Source organism: Hypanus sabinus, chromosome 16 (genome assembly GCF_030144855.1).
Source record: "Hypanus sabinus isolate sHypSab1 chromosome 16, sHypSab1.hap1, whole genome shotgun sequence".
In the NCBI taxonomy this organism is placed as follows: domain Eukaryota; kingdom Metazoa; phylum Chordata; class Chondrichthyes; order Myliobatiformes; family Dasyatidae; genus Hypanus; species Hypanus sabinus.
This window is the reverse complement of record NC_082721.1, coordinates 70,727,090-70,747,715: the sequence shown is the minus strand read 5'-3', so window position 1 is coordinate 70,747,715 and position 20,626 is coordinate 70,727,090.

Sequence of the window (20,626 nt, the reverse complement as noted above, 5' to 3'; positions counted from 1 at the left end):
GACGTGCTGACTGTGTACGGGACAAAGGATCGACGTGCTGACTGTGTACGGGACAAAGGATCGACGTGCTGACTGTGTACAGGACAAAGGATCGATGTGCTGACTGTGAAGGAAACAAAGGATGGACGTGCTGACTGTACGAGACAAAGGATGGACGTGCTGACTGTACGGGACAAAGGATGGACGTGCTGACTGTGTACGGGACAAAGGATGGACGTGCTGGCTGTGTAGGGGAGAAAGGATCGACGTGCTGACTGAGTACGGGACAAAGGATCGACGTGTTGACTGTGTACGGGACAAAGGATCGACGTGCTGACTGTGTACGGGACAAAGGATCGGCGTGCTGACTGTGTACGGGACAAAGGATCGACGTGCTGACTGTGTACGGGACAAAGGATCGGCGTGCTGAGTGTGTACGGGACAAAGGATCGACATGCTGGCTGTGTACGGAACAGTGAATAGACATGCTGGCTCTGTATGGGACAAAGGATCGACATGCTGACTGTACGGGACAAAGGATCGGCATGCTGACTGTGTACGGGACAAAGGCTCGACGTGCTGGCTGTGTAGGGGAATAAGGATCGACGTGCTGACTGTGTACGGGACAAAGGATCGACGTGCTGACTGTGTACGGGACAAAGGATCGACGTGCTGACTGTGTACGGGACAAAGGATCGATGTGCTGACTGTGAAGGAAACAAAGGATCGACGTGCTGACTGTACGAGACAAAGGATGGACGTGCTGACTGTGTACGGGACAAAGGATCGATGTGTTGACTGTGTACGGGACAAAGGATCGACGTGCTGACTGTGTACGGGACAAAGGATCGGCGTGCTGAGTGTGTACGGGACAAAGGATCGACATGCTGGCTGTGTACGGGACAAAGGCTCGACGTGCTGGCTGTGTAGGGGAATAAGGATCGACGTGCTGACTGTGTACGGGACAAAGGATCGACGTGCTGACTGTGTACGGGACAAAGGCTCGACGTGCTGGCTGTGTAGGGGAATAAGGATCGACGTGCTGACTGTGTACGGGACAAAGGATCGACGTGCTGACTGTGTACGGGACAAAGGATCGACGTGCTGACTGTGTACGGGACAAAGGATCGACGTGCTGACTGTGTACGGGACAAAGGATCGATGTGCTGACTGTGAAGGAAACAAAGGATCGACGTGCTGACTGTACGAGACAAAGGATGGACGTGCTGACTGTGTACGGGACAAAGGATCGACGTGTTGACTGTGTACGGGACAAAGGATCGACGTGCTGACTGTGTACGGGACAAAGGATCGGCGTGCTGACTGTGTACGGGACAAAGGATCGACGTGCTGACTGTGTACGGGACAAAGGATCGGCGTGCTGAGTGTGTACGGGACAAAGGATCGACATGCTGGCTGTGTACGGAACAGTGAATAGACATGCTGGCTCTGTATGGGACAAAGGATCGACATGCTGACTGTACGGGACAAAGGATCGGCATGCTGACTGTGTACGGGACAAAGGCTCGACGTGCTGGCTGTGTAGGGGAATAAGGATCGACGTGCTGACTGTGTACGGGACAAAGGATCAATGTGCTGACTGTGTACGGGACAAAGGATCGACGTGCTGACTGTGTACGGGACAAAGGATCGATGTGCTGACTGTGAAGGAAACAAAGGATCGACGTGCTGACTGTACGAGACAAAGGATGGACGTGCTGACTGTGTACGGGACAAAGGATCGACGTGTTGACTGTGTACGGGACAAAGGATCGACGTGCTGACTGTGTACGGGACAAAGGATCGGCGTGCTCACTGTGTACGGGACAAAGGATCGACGTGCTGACTGTGTACGGGACAAAGGATCGACGTGCTGACTGTGTACGGGACAAAGGATCGGCTTGCTGACTGTGTACGGGACAAAGGATCGGCGTGCTGACCGTGTACGGGACAAAGGATCGACGTGCTGACTGTGTACGGGACAAAGGATCGACGTGCTGGCTGTGTACGGGACAAAGGGTCGACGTGCTGACTGTGTACGGGACAAAGGGTCGACGTGCTGACTGTGTACGGGACAAAGGATCGATGTGCTGGCTGTGTACGGGACAAAGGATCGACGTGCTGACTGTACGGGACAAAGGATCGACGTGCTGGCTGTGTACGGGACAAATGATCGACGTGCTGACTGTGTACGGGACAAAGGATCGACGTGCTGACTGTGTACGGGAGAAAGGATCGACGTGCTGACTGTGTACGGGACAAAGGATCAAAACGCTGACTGTGTACGGGACAAAGGATGGACGTGCTGACTGTGTACGGGACAAAGGATGGACGTGCTGACTGTGTACGGGACAAAGGATCGACGTGCTGACTGTGTACGGGAGAAAGGATCGACGTGCTGACTGTACGGGACAAAGGATCGACGTGCTGACTGTGTACGGGACAAAGGATCGAAACGCTGACTGTGTACGGGACAAAGGATGGACGTGCTGACTGTGTACGGGACAAAGGATGGACGTGCTGACTGTGTACGGGACAAAGGATGGACGTGCTGACTGTGTACGGGACAAAGGATTGACGTGCTGACTGTGTACGGGACAAAGGATCGATGTGCTGACTGTGAAGGAAACAAAGGATCGACGTGCTGACTGTACGAGACAAAGGATGGACCTGCTGACTGTGTACGGGACAAAGGATGGACGTGCTGACTGTGTACGGGACAAAGGATCGATGTGCTGACTGTGAAGGAAACAAAGGATCGACGTGCTGACTGTACGAGACAAAGGATGGACGTGCTGACTGTGTACGGGACAAAGGATCGACGTGTTGACTGTGTACGGGACAAAGGATCGACGTGCTGACTGTGTACGGGACAAAGGATCGGCGTGCTGACTGTGTAGGGGACAAAGGATCGACGTGCTGACTGTGTACGGGACAAAGGATCGGCGTGCTGAGTGTGTACGGGACAAAGGATCGACATGCTGGCTGTGTACGGAACAGTGAATAGACATGCTGGCTCTGTATGGGACAAAGGATCGACATGCTGACTGTACGGGACAAAGGATCGGCATGCTGACTGTGTACGGGACAAAGGCTCGACGTGCTGGCTGTGTAGGGGAATAAGGATCGACGTGCTGACTGTGTACGGGACAAAGGATCGACGTGCTGACTGTGTACGGGACAAAGGATCGACGTGCTGACTGTGTACGGGACAAAGGATCGATGTGCTGACTGTGAAGGAAACAAAGGATCGACGTGCTGACTGTACGAGACAAAGGATGGACGTGCTGACTGTGTACGGGACAAAGGATCGATGTGTTGACTGTGTACGGGACAAAGGATCGACGTGCTGACTGTGTACGGGACAAAGGATCGGCGTGCTGACTGTGTACGGGACAAAGGATCGGCGTGCTGAGTGTGTACGGGACAAAGGATCGACATGCTGGCTGTGTACGGAACAGTGAATAGACATGCTGGCTCTGTATGGGACAAAGGATCGACATGCTGACTGTACGGGACAAAGGATCGGCATGCTGACTGTGTACGGGACAAAGGCTCGACGTGCTGGCTGTGTAGGGGAATAAGGATCGACGTGCTGACTGTGTACGGGACAAAGGATCGACGTGCTGACTGTGTACGGGACAAAGGATCGACGTGCTGACTGTGTACGGGACAAAGGATCGACGTGCTGACTGTGTACGGGACAAAGGATCGATGTGCTGACTGTGAAGGAAACAAAGGATCGACGTGCTGACTGTACGAGACAAAGGATGGACGTGCTGACTGTGTACGGGACAAAGGATCGACGTGTTGACTGTGTACGGGACAAAGGATCGACGTGCTGACTGTGTACGGGACAAAGGATCGGCGTGCTGACTGTGTACGGGACAAAGGATCGACGTGCTGACTGTGTACGGGACAAAGGATCGACGTGCTGACTGTGTACGGGACAAAGGATCGACGTGCTGACTGTGTACGGGACAAAGGATCGACGTGCTGACTGTGTACGGGACAAAGGATCGACGTGCTGACTGTGTACGGGACAAAGGATCGATGTGCTGACTGTGAAGGAAACAAAGGATCGACGTGCTGACTGTACGAGACAAAGGATGGACGTGCTGACTGTGTACGGGACAAAGGATCGACGTGTTGACTGTGTACGGGACAAAGGATCGACGTGCTGACTGTGTACGGGACAAAGGATCGGCGTGCTGACTGTGTACGGGACAAAGGATCGACGTGCTGACTGTGTACGGGACAAAGGATCGACGTGCTGACTGTGTACGGGACAAAGGATCGGCTTGCTGACTGTGTACGGGACAAAGGATCGGCGTGCTGACTGTGTACGGGACAAAGGATCGACGTGCTGACTGTGTACGGGACAAAGGATCGACGTGCTGGCTGTGTACGGGACAAAGGGTCGACGTGCTGACTGTGTACGGGACAAAGGGTCGACGTGCTGACTGTGTACGGGACAAAGGGTCGATGTGCTGGCTGTGTACGGGACAAAGGATCGACGTGCTGACTGTACGGGACAAAGGATCGACGTGCTGACTGTGTACGGGACAAAGGATCGACGTGCTGGCTGTGTACGGGACAAATGATCGACGTGCTGACTGTGTACGGGACAAAGGATCGACGTGCTGACTGTGTACGGGAGAAAGGATCGACGTGCTGACTGTGTACGGGACAAAGGATCGACGTGCTGACTGTGTACGGGACAAAGGATCGAAACGCTGACTGTGTACGGGACAAAGGATGGACGTGCTGACTGTACGGGACAAAGGATGGACGTGCTGACTGTGTACGGGACAAAGGATGGACGTGCTGACTGTGTACGGGACAAAGGATCGACGTGCTGACTGTGTACGGGAGAAAGGATCGACGTGCTGACTGTGTACGGGACAAAGGATCGACGTGCTGACTGTGTATGGGACAAAGGATCGAAACGCTGACTGTGTACGGGACAAAGGATGGACGTGCTGACTGTGTACGGGACAAAGGATGGACGTGCTGACTGTGTACGGGACAAAGGATCGACGTGCTGACTGTGTACGGGAGAAAGGATCGATGTGCTGACTGTGAAGGAAACAAAGGATCGACGTGCTGACTGTACGAGACAAAGGATGGACGTGCTGACTGTGTACGGGACAAAGGATGGACGTGCTGACTGTGTACGGGACAAAGGATGGACGTGCTGACTGTCTACGGGACAAAGGATGCACGTGCTGACTGTGTACGGGACAAAGGATCGACGTGCTGGCTGTGTAGGGGAGAAAGGATCGACGTGCTGACTGTGTACGGGACAAAGGATCGACGTGCTGACTGTGTACGGGACAAAGGATGGACGTGCTGACTGTGTACGGGACAAAGGATCGACGTGCTGGCTGTGTACGGGAGAAAGGATCGACGTGCTGACTGTGTACGGGACAAAGGATCGGCGTGCTGACTGTGTACGGGACAAATGATCGACGTGCTGACTGTGTACGGGACAAAGGATCGACGTGCTGACTGTGTACGGGAGAAAGGATCGACGTGCTGACTGTGTATGGGACAAAGGATAGACGTGCTGACTGTGTACAGGAAAACGGATCGGCGTGCTGACTGTGTACAGGAAAATGGATCGGCGTGTTGACTGTGTACGGGACAAAGGATCGACGTGCTGACTGTGTACGGGACAAAGGATCGACGTGCTGACTGTCTACGGGACAAAGGATCGACGTGCTGACTGTGTACGGGACAAAGGATCGACGTGCTGGCTGTGTAGGGGAATAAGGATCGACGTGCTGACTGTGTACGGGACAAAGGATCGACGTGCTGACTGTGTACGGGACAAAGGATCGACGTGCTGACTGTGTACGGGACAAAGGATCGACGTGCTGACTGTGTGCGGGACAAAGGATCGACGTGCTGACTGTGTACGGGAGAAAGGATCAACGTGCTGACTGTGTATGGGACAAAGGATAGACGTGCTGACTGTGTATGGAAAACGGATCGGCGTGCTGACTGTGTACAGGAAAATGGATCGGCGTGTTGACTGTGTATGGGACAAAGGATCGACGTGCTGACTGTCTACGGGACAAAGGATCGACGTGCTGACTGTGTACGGGAGAAAGGATCGACGTGCTGACTGTGTACGGGACAAAGGATCGAAACGCTGACTGTGTACGGGACAAAGGATCGACGTGCTGACTGTGTACGGGACAAAGGATCGATGTGCTGACTGTGAAGGAAACAAAGGATCGACGTGCTGACTGTATGGGACAAAGGATGGACGTGCTGACTGTGTACGGGACAAAGGATGGACGTGCTGAATGTGTACGTGACTAACGATCGACGTGCAGACTGTGTACGGGAGAAAGGATCGACGTGCTGACTGTGTACGGGACAAAGGATCGACGTGCTGACTGTGTACGGGACAAAGGATCGAAACGCTGACTGTGTACGGGACAAAGGATCGACGTGCTGACTGTGTACGGGACAAAGGATGGACGTGCTGACTGTGTACGGGACAAAGGATGGACGTGCTGACTGTGTACGGGACAAAGGATCGACGTGCTAACTGTGTACGGGACAAAGGATCGATGTGCTGACTGTGAAGGAAACAAAGGATCGACGTGCTGACTGTACGGGACAAAGGATGGACGTGCTGACTGTGTACGGGACAAAGGATGGACGTGCTGACTGTGTACGGGACAAAGGATGGACGTGCTGAATGTGTATGGGACAAAGGATCAGGATGTTGACTTTCCTGGACAAAGGATCGACGTGCTGACTGTGTACGGGACAAAGGATCGACAAGCTGACTGTGTACGGGACAAAGGATCAACATGCTGGCTGTGTACGAGACAAAGGATCGACGTGCTGACTGTGTACGGGACAAAGGATCGATGTGCTGACTATGAAGGAAACAAAGGATCGACGTGCTGACTGTACGAGACAAAGGATGGACGTGCTGACTGTGTACGGGACAAAGGATCGACGTGTTGACTGTGTACGGGACAAAGGATCGACGTGCTGACTGTGTACGGGACAAAGGATCGGCGTGCTGACTGTGTACGGGACAAAGGATCGACGTGCTGACTGTGTACGGGACAAAGGATCGACGTGCTGACTGTGTACGGGACAAAGGATCGACGTGCTGACTGTGTACGGGACAAAGGATCGACGTGCTGACTGTGTACGGGACAAAGGATCGATGTGCTGACTGTGAAGGAAACAAAGGATCGACGTGCTGACTGTACGAGACAAAGGATCGACGTGCTGACTGTGTACGGGACAAAGGATCGACGTGCTGACTGTGTACGGGACAAAGGATCGGCGTGCTGACTGTGTACGGGACAAAGGATCGACGTGCTGACTGTGTACGGGACAAAGGATCGACGTGCTGACTGTGTACGGGACAAAGGATCGGCTTGCTGACTGTGTACGGGACAAAGGATCGGCGTGCTGACTGTGTACGGGACAAAGGATCGACGTGCTGACTGTGTACGGGACAAAGGATCGACGTGCTGGCTGTGTACGGGACAAAGGGTCGACGTGCTGACTGTGTACGGGACAAAGGATCGAAACGCTGACTGTGTACGGGACAAAGGATGGACGTGCTGACTGTGTACGGGACAAAGGATGGACGTGCTGACTGTGTACGGGACAAAGGATCGACGTGCTGACTGTGTACGGGACAAAGGATCGATGTGCTGACTGTGAAGGAAACAAAGGATCGACGTGCTGACTGTACGAGACAAAGGATGGACGTGCTGACTGTGTACGGGACAAAGGATGGACGTGCTGACTGTGTACGGGACAAAGGATGGACGTGCTGACTGTGTACGGGACAAAGGATGCACGTGCTGACTGTGTACGGGACAAAGGATCGACGTGCTGGCTGTGTAGGGGAGAAAGGATCGACGTGCTGACTGTGTACGGGACAAAGGATCGACGTGCTGACTGTGTACGGGACAAAGGATGGACGTGCTGACTGTGTACGGGACAAAGGATCGACGTGCTGGCTGTGTACGGGAGAAAGGATCGACGTGCTGACTGTGTACGGGACAAAGGATCGGCGTGCTGACTGTGTACGGGACAAATGATCGACGTGCTGACTGTGTACGGGACAAAGGATCGACGTGCTGACTGTGTACGGGAGAAAGGATCGACGTGCTGACTGTGTATGGGACAAAGGATAGACGTGCTGACTGTGTACGGGAAAACGGATCGGCGTGCTGACTGTGTACAGGAAAATGGATCGGCGTGTTGACTGTGTACGGGACAAAGGATCGACGTGCTGACTGTGTACGGGACAAAGGATCGACGTGCTGACTGTCTACGGGACAAAGGATCGACGTGCTGACTGTGTACGGGACAAAGGATCGACGTGCTGGCTGTGTAGGGGAATAAGGATCGACGTGCTGACTGTGTACGGGACAAAGGATCGACGTGCTGACTGTGTACGGGACAAAGGATCGACGTGCTGACTGTGTACGGGACAAAGGATCGGCGTGCTGACTGTGTACGGGACAAATGATCGACGTGCTGACTGTGTACGGGACAAAGGATCGACGTGCTGACTGTGTACGGGAGAAAGGATCGACGTGCTGACTGTGTATGGGACAAAGGATAGACGTGCTGACTGTGTATGGAAAACGGATCGGCGTGCTGACTGTGTACAGGAAAATGGATCGGCGTGTTGACTGTGTACGGGACAAAGGATCGACGTGCTGACTGTCTACGGGACAAAGGATCGACGTGCTGACTGTGTACGGGAGAAAGGATCGACGTGCTGACTGTGTACGGGACAAAGGATCGAAACGCTGACTGTGTACGGGACAAAGGATCGACGTGCTGACTGTGTACGGGACAAAGGATGGACGTGCTGAATGTGTACGTGACTAACGATCGACGTGCAGACTGTGTACGGGAGAAAGGATCGACGTGCTGACTGTGTACGGGACAAAGGATCGACGTGCTGACTGTGTACGGGACAAAGGATCGAAACGCTGACTGTGTACGGGACAAAGGATCGACGTGCTGACTGTGTACGGGACAAAGGATGGACGTGCTGACTGTGTACGGGACAAAGGATGGACGTGCTGACTGTGTACGGGACAAAGGATCGACGTGCTAACTGTGTACGGGACAAAGGATCGATGTGCTGACTGTGAAGGAAACAAAGGATCGACGTGCTGACTGTACGGGAGAAAGGATGGACGTGCTGACTGTGTACGGGACAAAGGATGGACGTGCTGAGTGTGTACGGGACAAAGGATGGACGTGCTGAATGTGTATGGGACAAAGGATCAGGATGTTGACTTTCCTGGACAAAGGATCGACGTGCTGACTGTGTACGGGACAAAGGATCGACAAGCTGACTGTGTACGGGACAAAGGATCAACATGCTGGCTGTGTACGGAACAGTGAATAGACATGCTGGCTCTGTATGGGACAAAGGATCGACATGCTGACTGTATGGGACAAAGGCTCGACGTGCTGGCTGTGTAGGGGAATAAGGATCGACGTGCTGACTGTGTACGGGACAAAGGATCGACGTGCTGACTGTGTACGGGACAAAGGATCGACGTGCTGACTGTGTACGGGACAAAGGATCGATGTGCTGACTGTGAAGGAAACAAAGGATCGACGTGCTGACTGTACGAGACAAAGGATGGACGTGCTGACTGTGTACGGGACAAAGGATCGACGTGTTGACTGTGTACGGGACAAAGGATCGACGTGCTGACTGTGTACGGGACAAAGGATCGGCGTGCTGACGGTGTACGGGACAAAGGATCGACGTGCTGACTGTGTACGGGACAAAGGATCGGCGTGCTGAGTGTGTACGGGACAAAGGATCGACATGCTGGCTGTCTACGGAACAGTGAATAGACATGCTGGCTCTGTATGGGACAAAGGATCGACATGCTGACTGTACGGGACAAAGGATCGGCATGCTGACTGTGTACGGGACAAAGGCTCGACGTGCTGGCTGTGTAGGGGAATAAGGATCGACGTGCTGACTGTGTACGGGACAAAGGATCGGCGTGCTGACTGTGTACGGGACAAATGATCGACGTGCTGACTGTGTACGGGACAAAGGATCGACGTGCTGACTGTGTACGGGAGAAAGGATCGACGTGCTGACTGTGTATGGGACAAAGGATAGACGTGCTGACTGTGTACAGGAAAACGGATCGGCGTGCTGACTGTGTACAGGAAAATGGATCGGCGTGTTGACTGTGTACGGGACAAAGGATCGACGTGCTGACTGTGTACGGGACAAAGGATCGACGTGCTGACTGTCTACGGGACAAAGGATCGACGTGCTGACTGTGTACGGGACAAAGGATCGACGTGCTGGCTGTGTAGGGGAATAAGGATCGACGTGCTGACTGTGTACGGGACAAAGGATCGACGTGCTGACTGTGTTCGGGACAAAGGATCGACGTGCTGACTGTGTACGGGACAAAGGATCGGCGTGCTGACTGTGTACGGGACAAATGATCGACGTGCTGACTGTGTACGGGACAAAGGATCGACGTGCTGACTGTGTACAGGAGAAAGGATCAACGTGCTGACTGTGTATGGGACAAAGGATAGACGTGCTGACTGTGTATGGAAAACGGATCGGCGTGCTGACTGTGTACAGGAAAATGGATCGGCGTGTTGACTGTGTACGGGACAAAGGATCGACGTGCTGACTGTCTACGGGACAAAGGATCGACGTGCTGACTGTGTACGGGAGAAAGGATCGAAACGCTGACTGTGTACGGGACAAAGGATCGAAACGCTGACTGTGTACGGGACAAAGGATCGACGTGCTGACTGTGTACGGGACAAAGGATCGATGTGCTGACTGTGAAGGAAACAAAGGATCGACGTGCTGACTGTATGGGACAAAGGATGGACGTGCTGACTGTGTACGGGACAAAGGATGGACGTGCTGAATGTGTACGTGACTAACGATCGACGTGCAGACTGTGTACGGGAGAAAGGATCGACGTGCTGACTGTGTACGGGACAAAGGATCGACGTGCTGACTGTGTACGGGACAAAGGATCGAAACGCTGACTGTGTACGGGACAAAGGATCGACGTGCTGACTGTGTACGGGACAAAGGATGGACGTGCTGACTGTGTACGGGACAAAGGATGGACGTGCTGACTGTGTACGGGACAAAGGATCGACGTGCTAACTGTGTACGGGACAAAGGATCGATGTGCTGACTGTGAAGGAAACAAAGGATCGACGTGCTGACTGTACGGGACAAAGGATGGACGTGCTGACTGTGTACGGGACAAAGGATGGACGTGCTGACTGTGTACGGGACAAAGGATGGACGTGCTGAATGTGTATGGGACAAAGGATCAGGATGTTGACTTTCCTGGACAAAGGATCGACGTGCTGACTGTGTACGGGACAAAGGATCGACAAGCTGACTGTGTACGGGACAAAGGATCAACATGCTGGCTGTGTACGGAACAGTGAATAGACATGCTGGCTCTGTATGGGACAAAGGATCGACATGCTGACTGTACGGGACAAAGGATCTGCATGCTGGCTGTGTAGGGGAATAAGGATCGACGTGCTGACTGTGTACGGGACAAAGGATCGACGTGCTGACTGTGTACGGGACAAAGGATCGACGTGCTGACTGTGAAGGAAACAAAGGATCGACGTGCTGACTGTACGAGACAAAGGATGGACGTGCTGACTGTGTACGGGACAAAGGATCGACGTGTTGACTGTGTACGGGACAAAGGATCGACGTGCTGACTGTGTACGGGACAAAGGATCGGCGTGCTGACTGTGTACGGGACAAAGGATCGACGTGCTGACTGTGTACGGGACAAAGGATCGGCGTGCTGAGTGTGTACGGGACAAAGGATGGACGTGCTGACTGTGTACGGGACAAAGGATCGACGTGCTGGCTGTGTACGGGAGAAAGGATCGACGTGCTGACTGTGTACGGGACAAAGGATCGACGTGCTGACTGTGTACGGGACAAAGGATCGAAACGCTGACTGTGTACGGGACGAAGGATCGACTTGCTGACTGTGTACGGGACAAAGGATCGACGTGCTGACTGTGTACGGGACAAAGGATCGAAACGCTGACTGTGTACGGGACGAAGGATCGACTTGCTGACTGTGTACGGGACAAAGGATCGACGTGCTGACTGTGTACGGGACAAAGGATGGACGTGCTGACTGTGTACGGGACAAAGGATCGACGTGCTAACTGTGTACGGGACAAAGGATCGATGTGCTGACTGTGAAGGAAACAAAGGATCGACGTGCTGACTGTACGGGACAAAGGATGGATGTGCTGACTGTGTACGGGACAAAGGATCGACAAGCTGACTGTGTACGGGACAAAGGATCGGGATGTTGACTTTCCTGGACAAAGGATCGACGTGCTGACTGTGTACGGGACAAAGGATCGACAAGCTGACTGTGTACGGGACAAAGGATCGACATGCTGACTGAGTACGGGAGAAAGGATCGCCGTGCTGACTGTGTACGGGACAAAGGATCGACGTGCTGGCTGTGTACGGGACAATGGATCGACGTGCTGACTGTGTACGGGATAATGGATCGACGTGCTGAATGTGTACAGGACAATGGATCGACATGCTGACTGTGTACGTGACATAGGATCGACGTGCTGACTGTGTACGGGACAAAGGATCGGGATGTTGACTTTCCTGGACAAAGGATCGACGTGCTGACTGTGTGCAGGACAAATGATCGACATGCGGATAGTGTACAGGACTTAGGATCGACATGCTGACTGTACGGGACAAAGGCTCGACATGCTGACTGTGTACGGGACAATGGATCGACGTGCTGACTGTGTATGGGACAAAGGATCGGTAGGCTGACTGTGTACGGGACAAATGATCGACGTGCTGACTGTGTATGGGACATAGAATCGATGTGCTGAATGTATACGGGAGAAAGGATCGACATGCTGACTGTGTACAGAACAATGGATCGATACGCTGACTGTGTACGGAACAGTGAATCGACGTGCTGGCTGTGTATGGGACAAAGGATCGACATGCTGGCTGTGTACGGAACAGTGAATCGACATGCTGGCTCTGTACGGGACAAAGGATCGACATGCTGGCTGTGTACGGGACAGTGAATCGACATGCTGGCTCTGTATGGGACAAAGGATCGACATGCTGACCGTGTACAGGACAACGGATCGACATGCTGACTGTGTACAGGACAAAGAATCGACATACTGACTGTGTACAGGACAAAGGATCGACATGCTGACTGTACGGGACAAAGGCTCGACATGCTGACTGTGTACGGGACAAAGGGTCGACGTGCTGGCTGTGTACGGGACTAAGGATCGACGTGCTGACTGTGTACGGGACAAAGGATCGACGTGCTAATTCTGTACGGGACAAAGGATCGACGTGCTGACTGTGTACGGGACAAAGGATCGACGTGCTGAGTGTGTAAGGGAGAAAGGATCGACATGCTGGCTGTGTACGGGACAAAGGATCGACGTGCTGGCTGTGTACGGGACAAAGGATCGACGTGCTGGCTGTGTAGGGGAATAAGGATCGACGTGCTGACTGTGTACGGGACAAAGGATCGACGTGCTGACTGTGTACGGGACAAAGGATCGACGTGCTGACTGTGTACGGGACAAAGGATCGGCGTGCTGACTGTGTACGGGACAAATGATCGACGTGCTGACTGTGTACGGGACAAAGGATCGACGTGCTGACTGTGTACGGGAGAAAGGATCGACGTGCTGACTGTGTATGGGACAAAGGATAGACGTGCTGACTGTGTATGGAAAACGGATCGGCGTGCTGACTGTGTACAGGAAAATGGATCGGCGTGTTGACTGTGTACGGGACAAAGGATCGACGTGCTGACTGTCTACGGGACAAAGGATCGACGTGCTGACTGTGTACGGGAGAAAGGATCGACGTGCTGACTGTGTACGGGACAAAGGATCGAAACGCTGACTGTGTACGGGACAAAGGATCGACGTGCTGACTGTGTACGGGACAAAGGATGGACGTGCTGAATGTGTACGTGACTAACGATCGACGTGCAGACTGTGTACGGGAGAAAGGATCGACGTGCTGACTGTGTACGGGACAAAGGATCGACGTGCTGACTGTGTACGGGACAAAGGATCGAAACGCTGACTGTGTACGGGACAAAGGATCGACGTGCTGACTGTGTACGGGACAAAGGATGGACGTGCTGACTGTGTACGGGACAAAGGATGGACGTGCTGACTGTGTACGGGACAAAGGATCGACGTGCTAACTGTGTACGGGACAAAGGATCGATGTGCTGACTGTGAAGGAAACAAAGGATCGACGTGCTGACTGTACGGGAGAAAGGATGGACGTGCTGACTGTGTACGGGACAAAGGATGGACGTGCTGAGTGTGTACGGGACAAAGGATGGACGTGCTGAATGTGTATGGGACAAAGGATCAGGATGTTGACTTTCCTGGACAAAGGATCGACGTGCTGACTGTGTACGGGACAAAGGATCGACAAGCTGACTGTGTACGGGACAAAGGATCAACATGCTGGCTGTGTACGGAACAGTGAATAGACATGCTGGCTCTGTATGGGACAAAGGATCGACATGCTGACTGTATGGGACAAAGGCTCGACGTGCTGGCTGTGTAGGGGAATAAGGATCGACGTGCTGACTGTGTACGGGACAAAGGATCGACGTGCTGACTGTGTACGGGACAAAGGATCGACGTGCTGACTGTGTACGGGACAAAGGATCGATGTGCTGACTGTGAAGGAAACAAAGGATCGACGTGCTGACTGTACGAGACAAAGGATGGACGTGCTGACTGTGTACGGGACAAAGGATCGACGTGTTGACTGTGTACGGGACAAAGGATCGACGTGCTGACTGTGTACGGGACAAAGGATCGGCGTGCTGACGGTGTACGGGACAAAGGATCGACGTGCTGACTGTGTACGGGACAAAGGATCGGCGTGCTGAGTGTGTACGGGACAAAGGATCGACATGCTGGCTGTCTACGGAACAGTGAATAGACATGCTGGCTCTGTATGGGACAAAGGATCGACATGCTGACTGTACGGGACAAAGGATCGGCATGCTGACTGTGTACGGGACAAAGGCTCGACGTGCTGGCTGTGTAGGGGAATAAGGATCGACGTGCTGACTGTGTACGGGACAAAGGATCGGCGTGCTGACTGTGTACGGGACAAATGATCGACGTGCTGACTGTGTACGGGACAAAGGATCGACGTGCTGACTGTGTACGGGAGAAAGGATCGACGTGCTGACTGTGTATGGGACAAAGGATAGACGTGCTGACTGTGTACAGGAAAACGGATCGGCGTGCTGACTGTGTACAGGAAAATGGATCGGCGTGTTGACTGTGTACGGGACAAAGGATCGACGTGCTGACTGTGTACGGGACAAAGGATCGACGTGCTGACTGTCTACGGGACAAAGGATCGACGTGCTGACTGTGTACGGGACAAAGGATCGACGTGCTGGCTGTGTAGGGGAATAAGGATCGACGTGCTGACTGTGTACGGGACAAAGGATCGACGTGCTGACTGTGTTCGGGACAAAGGATCGACGTGCTGACTGTGTACGGGACAAAGGATCGGCGTGCTGACTGTGTACGGGACAAATGATCGACGTGCTGACTGTGTACGGGACAAAGGATCGACGTGCTGACTGTGTACAGGAGAAAGGATCAACGTGCTGACTGTGTATGGGACAAAGGATAGACGTGCTGACTGTGTATGGAAAACGGATCGGCGTGCTGACTGTGTACAGGAAAATGGATCGGCGTGTTGACTGTGTACGGGACAAAGGATCGACGTGCTGACTGTCTACGGGACAAAGGATCGACGTGCTGACTGTGTACGGGAGAAAGGATCGAAACGCTGACTGTGTACGGGACAAAGGATCGAAACGCTGACTGTGTACGGGACAAAGGATCGACGTGCTGACTGTGTACGGGACAAAGGATCGATGTGCTGACTGTGAAGGAAACAAAGGATCGACGTGCTGACTGTATGGGACAAAGGATGGACGTGCTGACTGTGTACGGGACAAAGGATGGACGTGCTGAATGTGTACGTGACTAACGATCGACGTGCAGACTGTGTACGGGAGAAAGGATCGACGTGCTGACTGTGTACGGGACAAAGGATCGACGTGCTGACTGTGTACGGGACAAAGGATCGAAACGCTGACTGTGTACGGGACAAAGGATCGACGTGCTGACTGTGTACGGGACAAAGGATGGACGTGCTGACTGTGTACGGGACAAAGGATGGACGTGCTGACTGTGTACGGGACAAAGGATCGACGTGCTAACTGTGTACGGGACAAAGGATCGATGTGCTGACTGTGAAGGAAACAAAGGATCGACGTGCTGACTGTACGGGACAAAGGATGGACGTGCTGACTGTGTACGGGACAAAGGATGGACGTGCTGACTGTGTACGGGACAAAGGATGGACGTGCTGAATGTGTATGGGACAAAGGATCAGGATGTTGACTTTCCTGGACAAAGGATCGACGTGCTGACTGTGTACGGGACAAAGGATCGACAAGCTGACTGTGTACGGGACAAAGGATCAACATGCTGGCTGTGTACGGAACAGTGAATAGACATGCTGGCTCTGTATGGGACAAAGGATCGACATGCTGACTGTACGGGACAAAGGATCTGCATGCTGGCTGTGTAGGGGAATAAGGATCGACGTGCTGACTGTGTACGGGACAAAGGATCGACGTGCTGACTGTGTACGGGACAAAGGATCGACGTGCTGACTGTGAAGGAAACAAAGGATCGACGTGCTGACTGTACGAGACAAAGGATGGACGTGCTGACTGTGTACGGGACAAAGGATCGACGTGTTGACTGTGTACGGGACAAAGGATCGACGTGCTGACTGTGTACGGGACAAAGGATCGGCGTGCTGACTGTGTACGGGACAAAGGATCGACGTGCTGACTGTGTACGGGACAAAGGATCGGCGTGCTGAGTGTGTACGGGACAAAGGATGGACGTGCTGACTGTGTACGGGACAAAGGATCGACGTGCTGGCTGTGTACGGGAGAAAGGATCGACGTGCTGACTGTGTACGGGACAAAGGATCGACGTGCTGACTGTGTACGGGACAAAGGATCGAAACGCTGACTGTGTACGGGACGAAGGATCGACTTGCTGACTGTGTACGGGACAAAGGATCGACGTGCTGACTGTGTACGGGACAAAGGATCGAAACGCTGACTGTGTACGGGACGAAGGATCGACTTGCTGACTGTGTACGGGACAAAGGATCGACGTGCTGACTGTGTACGGGACAAAGGATGGACGTGCTGACTGTGTACGGGACAAAGGATCGACGTGCTAACTGTGTACGGGACAAAGGATCGATGTGCTGACTGTGAAGGAAACAAAGGATCGACGTGCTGACTGTACGGGACAAAGGATGGATGTGCTGACTGTGTACGGGACAAAGGATCGACAAGCTGACTGTGTACGGGACAAAGGATCGGGATGTTGACTTTCCTGGACAAAGGATCGACGTGCTGACTGTGTACGGGACAAAGGATCGACAAGCTGACTGTGTACGGGACAAAGGATCGACATGCTGACTGAGTACGGGAGAAAGGATCGCCGTGCTGACTGTGTACGGGACAAAGGATCGACGTGCTGGCTGTGTACGGGACAATGGATCGACGTGCTGACTGTGTACGGGATAATGGATCGACGTGCTGAATGTGTACAGGACAATGGATCGACATGCTGACTGTGTACGTGACATAGGATCGACGTGCTGACTGTGTACGGGACAAAGGATCGGGATGTTGACTTTCCTGGACAAAGGATCGACGTGCTGACTGTGTGCAGGACAAATGATCGACATGCGGATAGTGTACAGGACTTAGGATCGACATGCTGACTGTACGGGACAAAGGCTCGACATGCTGACTGTGTACGGGACAATGGATCGACGTGCTGACTGTGTATGGGACAAAGGATCGGTAGGCTGACTGTGTACGGGACAAATGATCGACGTGCTGACTGTGTATGGGACATAGAATCGATGTGCTGAATGTATACGGGAGAAAGGATCGACATGCTGACTGTGTACAGAACAATGGATCGATACGCTGACTGTGTACGGAACAGTGAATCGACGTGCTGGCTGTGTATGGGACAAAGGATCGACATGCTGGCTGTGTACGGAACAGTGAATCGACATGCTGGCTCTGTACGGGACAAAGGATCGACATGCTGGCTGTGTACGGGACAGTGAATCGACATGCTGGCTCTGTATGGGACAAAGGATCGACATGCTGACCGTGTACAGGACAACGGATCGACATGCTGACTGTGTACAGGACAAAGAATCGACATACTGACTGTGTACAGGACAAAGGATCGACATGCTGACTGTACGGGACAAAGGCTCGACATGCTGACTGTGTACGGGACAAAGGGTCGACGTGCTGGCTGTGTACGGGACTAAGGATCGACGTGCTGACTGTGTACGGGACAAAGGATCGACGTGCTAATTCTGTACGGGACAAAGGATCGACGTGCTGACTGTGTACGGGACAAAGGATCGACGTGCTGAGTGTGTAAGGGAGAAAGGATCGACATGCTGGCTGTGTACGGGACAAAGGATCGACGTGCTGGCTGTGTACGGGACAAAGGATCGACGTGCTGACTGTGTACGGTACAACGGATCGACGTGCTGACTGTGTACGGTACAATGGATCGACGTGCTGGCTGTGTACGGTACTAAGGATCGACGTGTTTTTTTTAATTTTTTTTATTACAAAATCCTTTATTACAAATTTCGGTGCTATACAATATATACAAAACAGTGGCAAACACAATTACTGCACTACAAATAGACAATAGACATTACACCAGAATGTTGCCATCCCTATCTACGATGGCATTTACACCCCGCGGAGCCCTAGTGTGCTAGGTGTGTATGGGACTCTTACGTCCCTCTGTTCCATTACACTGTTGAGTGCCCTACATGTGCAGTATAAGTTCTGTGCTGGTTTGACTTTGCACATTGGATCACCTCACACATTTCTGTAATAAAAACCATTTGCCACCCCTTGGCCTTTTGTTCTTGCACCTTTATTCCGTAGGTGGGCATCAGGGGTATGAAATGATGGCCCAGAACACCATGGTCTGTCCAGGGTTGACAGCAGATATCTGCAAAACCGATGGACAAAATTCTCCCTTCCACTTCTTCAACTGCTTCTCTTCCTTCTCTTGCTTAACACTCCTTCCTATCATTTCACTCTATTTCTCTTCCACACTCCCCTCTCCTTCCTCTTCCCCTCCCTCTCTTTTTCATCCACCCTTTCAAACTGTCAGCCTCACCTCCTCCTCACTTTCTCCTGCTCTTTCGCTGTCTCTCACCCTGCCTCTTGCTCTGCCAAATCTCCTTCAGTCTTGTCCTTTTCTACTTCTCATTCTTCCCCACCTCACTACCACTTATTTCCTCCTCTCTATATTAATCTCTCTCACCCCATTAGTCTTGCCCATACCCCACCACTATATTTCTGATACATCCCTTTCTCACCTCCATCCCCTCAATGCCTGCTCCCTCCTTCTTTCACCATCCATTCCCTCTCACTGACCCGTCCCTCCCTCTCTTACCCTCTTGTTTTAAATGCTCCTTCACTTCCCTGTTTTACCTTTCCATCCCCCAATATTCTCCCTTCTCCCTCCCCATTTCTCTATTCCCCACCCTCTTCCTTCCATTTTATCCACTTTCAATCCCCCATTCCCTTTTCACTCTCCTCTCCCTGTCCAGCCCTTCCCTGTCTTTTGCCTTCTCCATCTCACTCATTCTTACCTCTGTCACATCACCTTCGATCCACTTTATCTTTTTCCTCTCCTCCTCAGTTTTCAATTCCATTCTCTTTCTCAACACCCATCAGTTCCTATTCTCCATTTTCCTTTACCTTCCCCTTGAAACTGTCTCTCCTTTTACCCCATGCTCCATCTTCTCCTTCCTGCTCGCTCTCCTCCGTTGTTTTTGCCCACTCTTACTCATCTTCATCTTCCCCTCTCTCTCATCCACTTCCAATCATCTCCATCTTCTCTCCACTGATGCTCTCCCCACCTCTCACATTCATCCTCCACCAACCTTCTCTCCATATTCATCTCTGTCCTCTTCCACTTCATTCTCCCCATCGTCTTTCTCTTCCCACTTTCACTTTATCTCACCCTGATCTCCCAACCTTTTCTTACCACTGCCCTTTGATCTGCTCCCTTCCGTCACTCCTTCTCTTTTCCTTTATCACTTTTCCACTCTCCCTCTCTTTTTTTCATACTTTTTCTACTTCTCTCTGCTGTTCCTTCCTTTCAGGCTGTCTTTGTTCATTACATTGCTTTGGCATCTATATCAGTAAGTTAGGTGAGAGTGTATCAGACATAGTTAATAAATTTGCAGATGTCTCTAAATTTAGTGATATAGACATTGAAGATGGTTAGCAGGAATTACAGAGGGAAAGCTTGGGTAAGTAAGGAATTGCAGGTGGTTTAAATTGGATATAAATGCAAGATGTTGCACTTTGGGAAATCAAATGGTAGGACTGTGAATGGTAGGAAC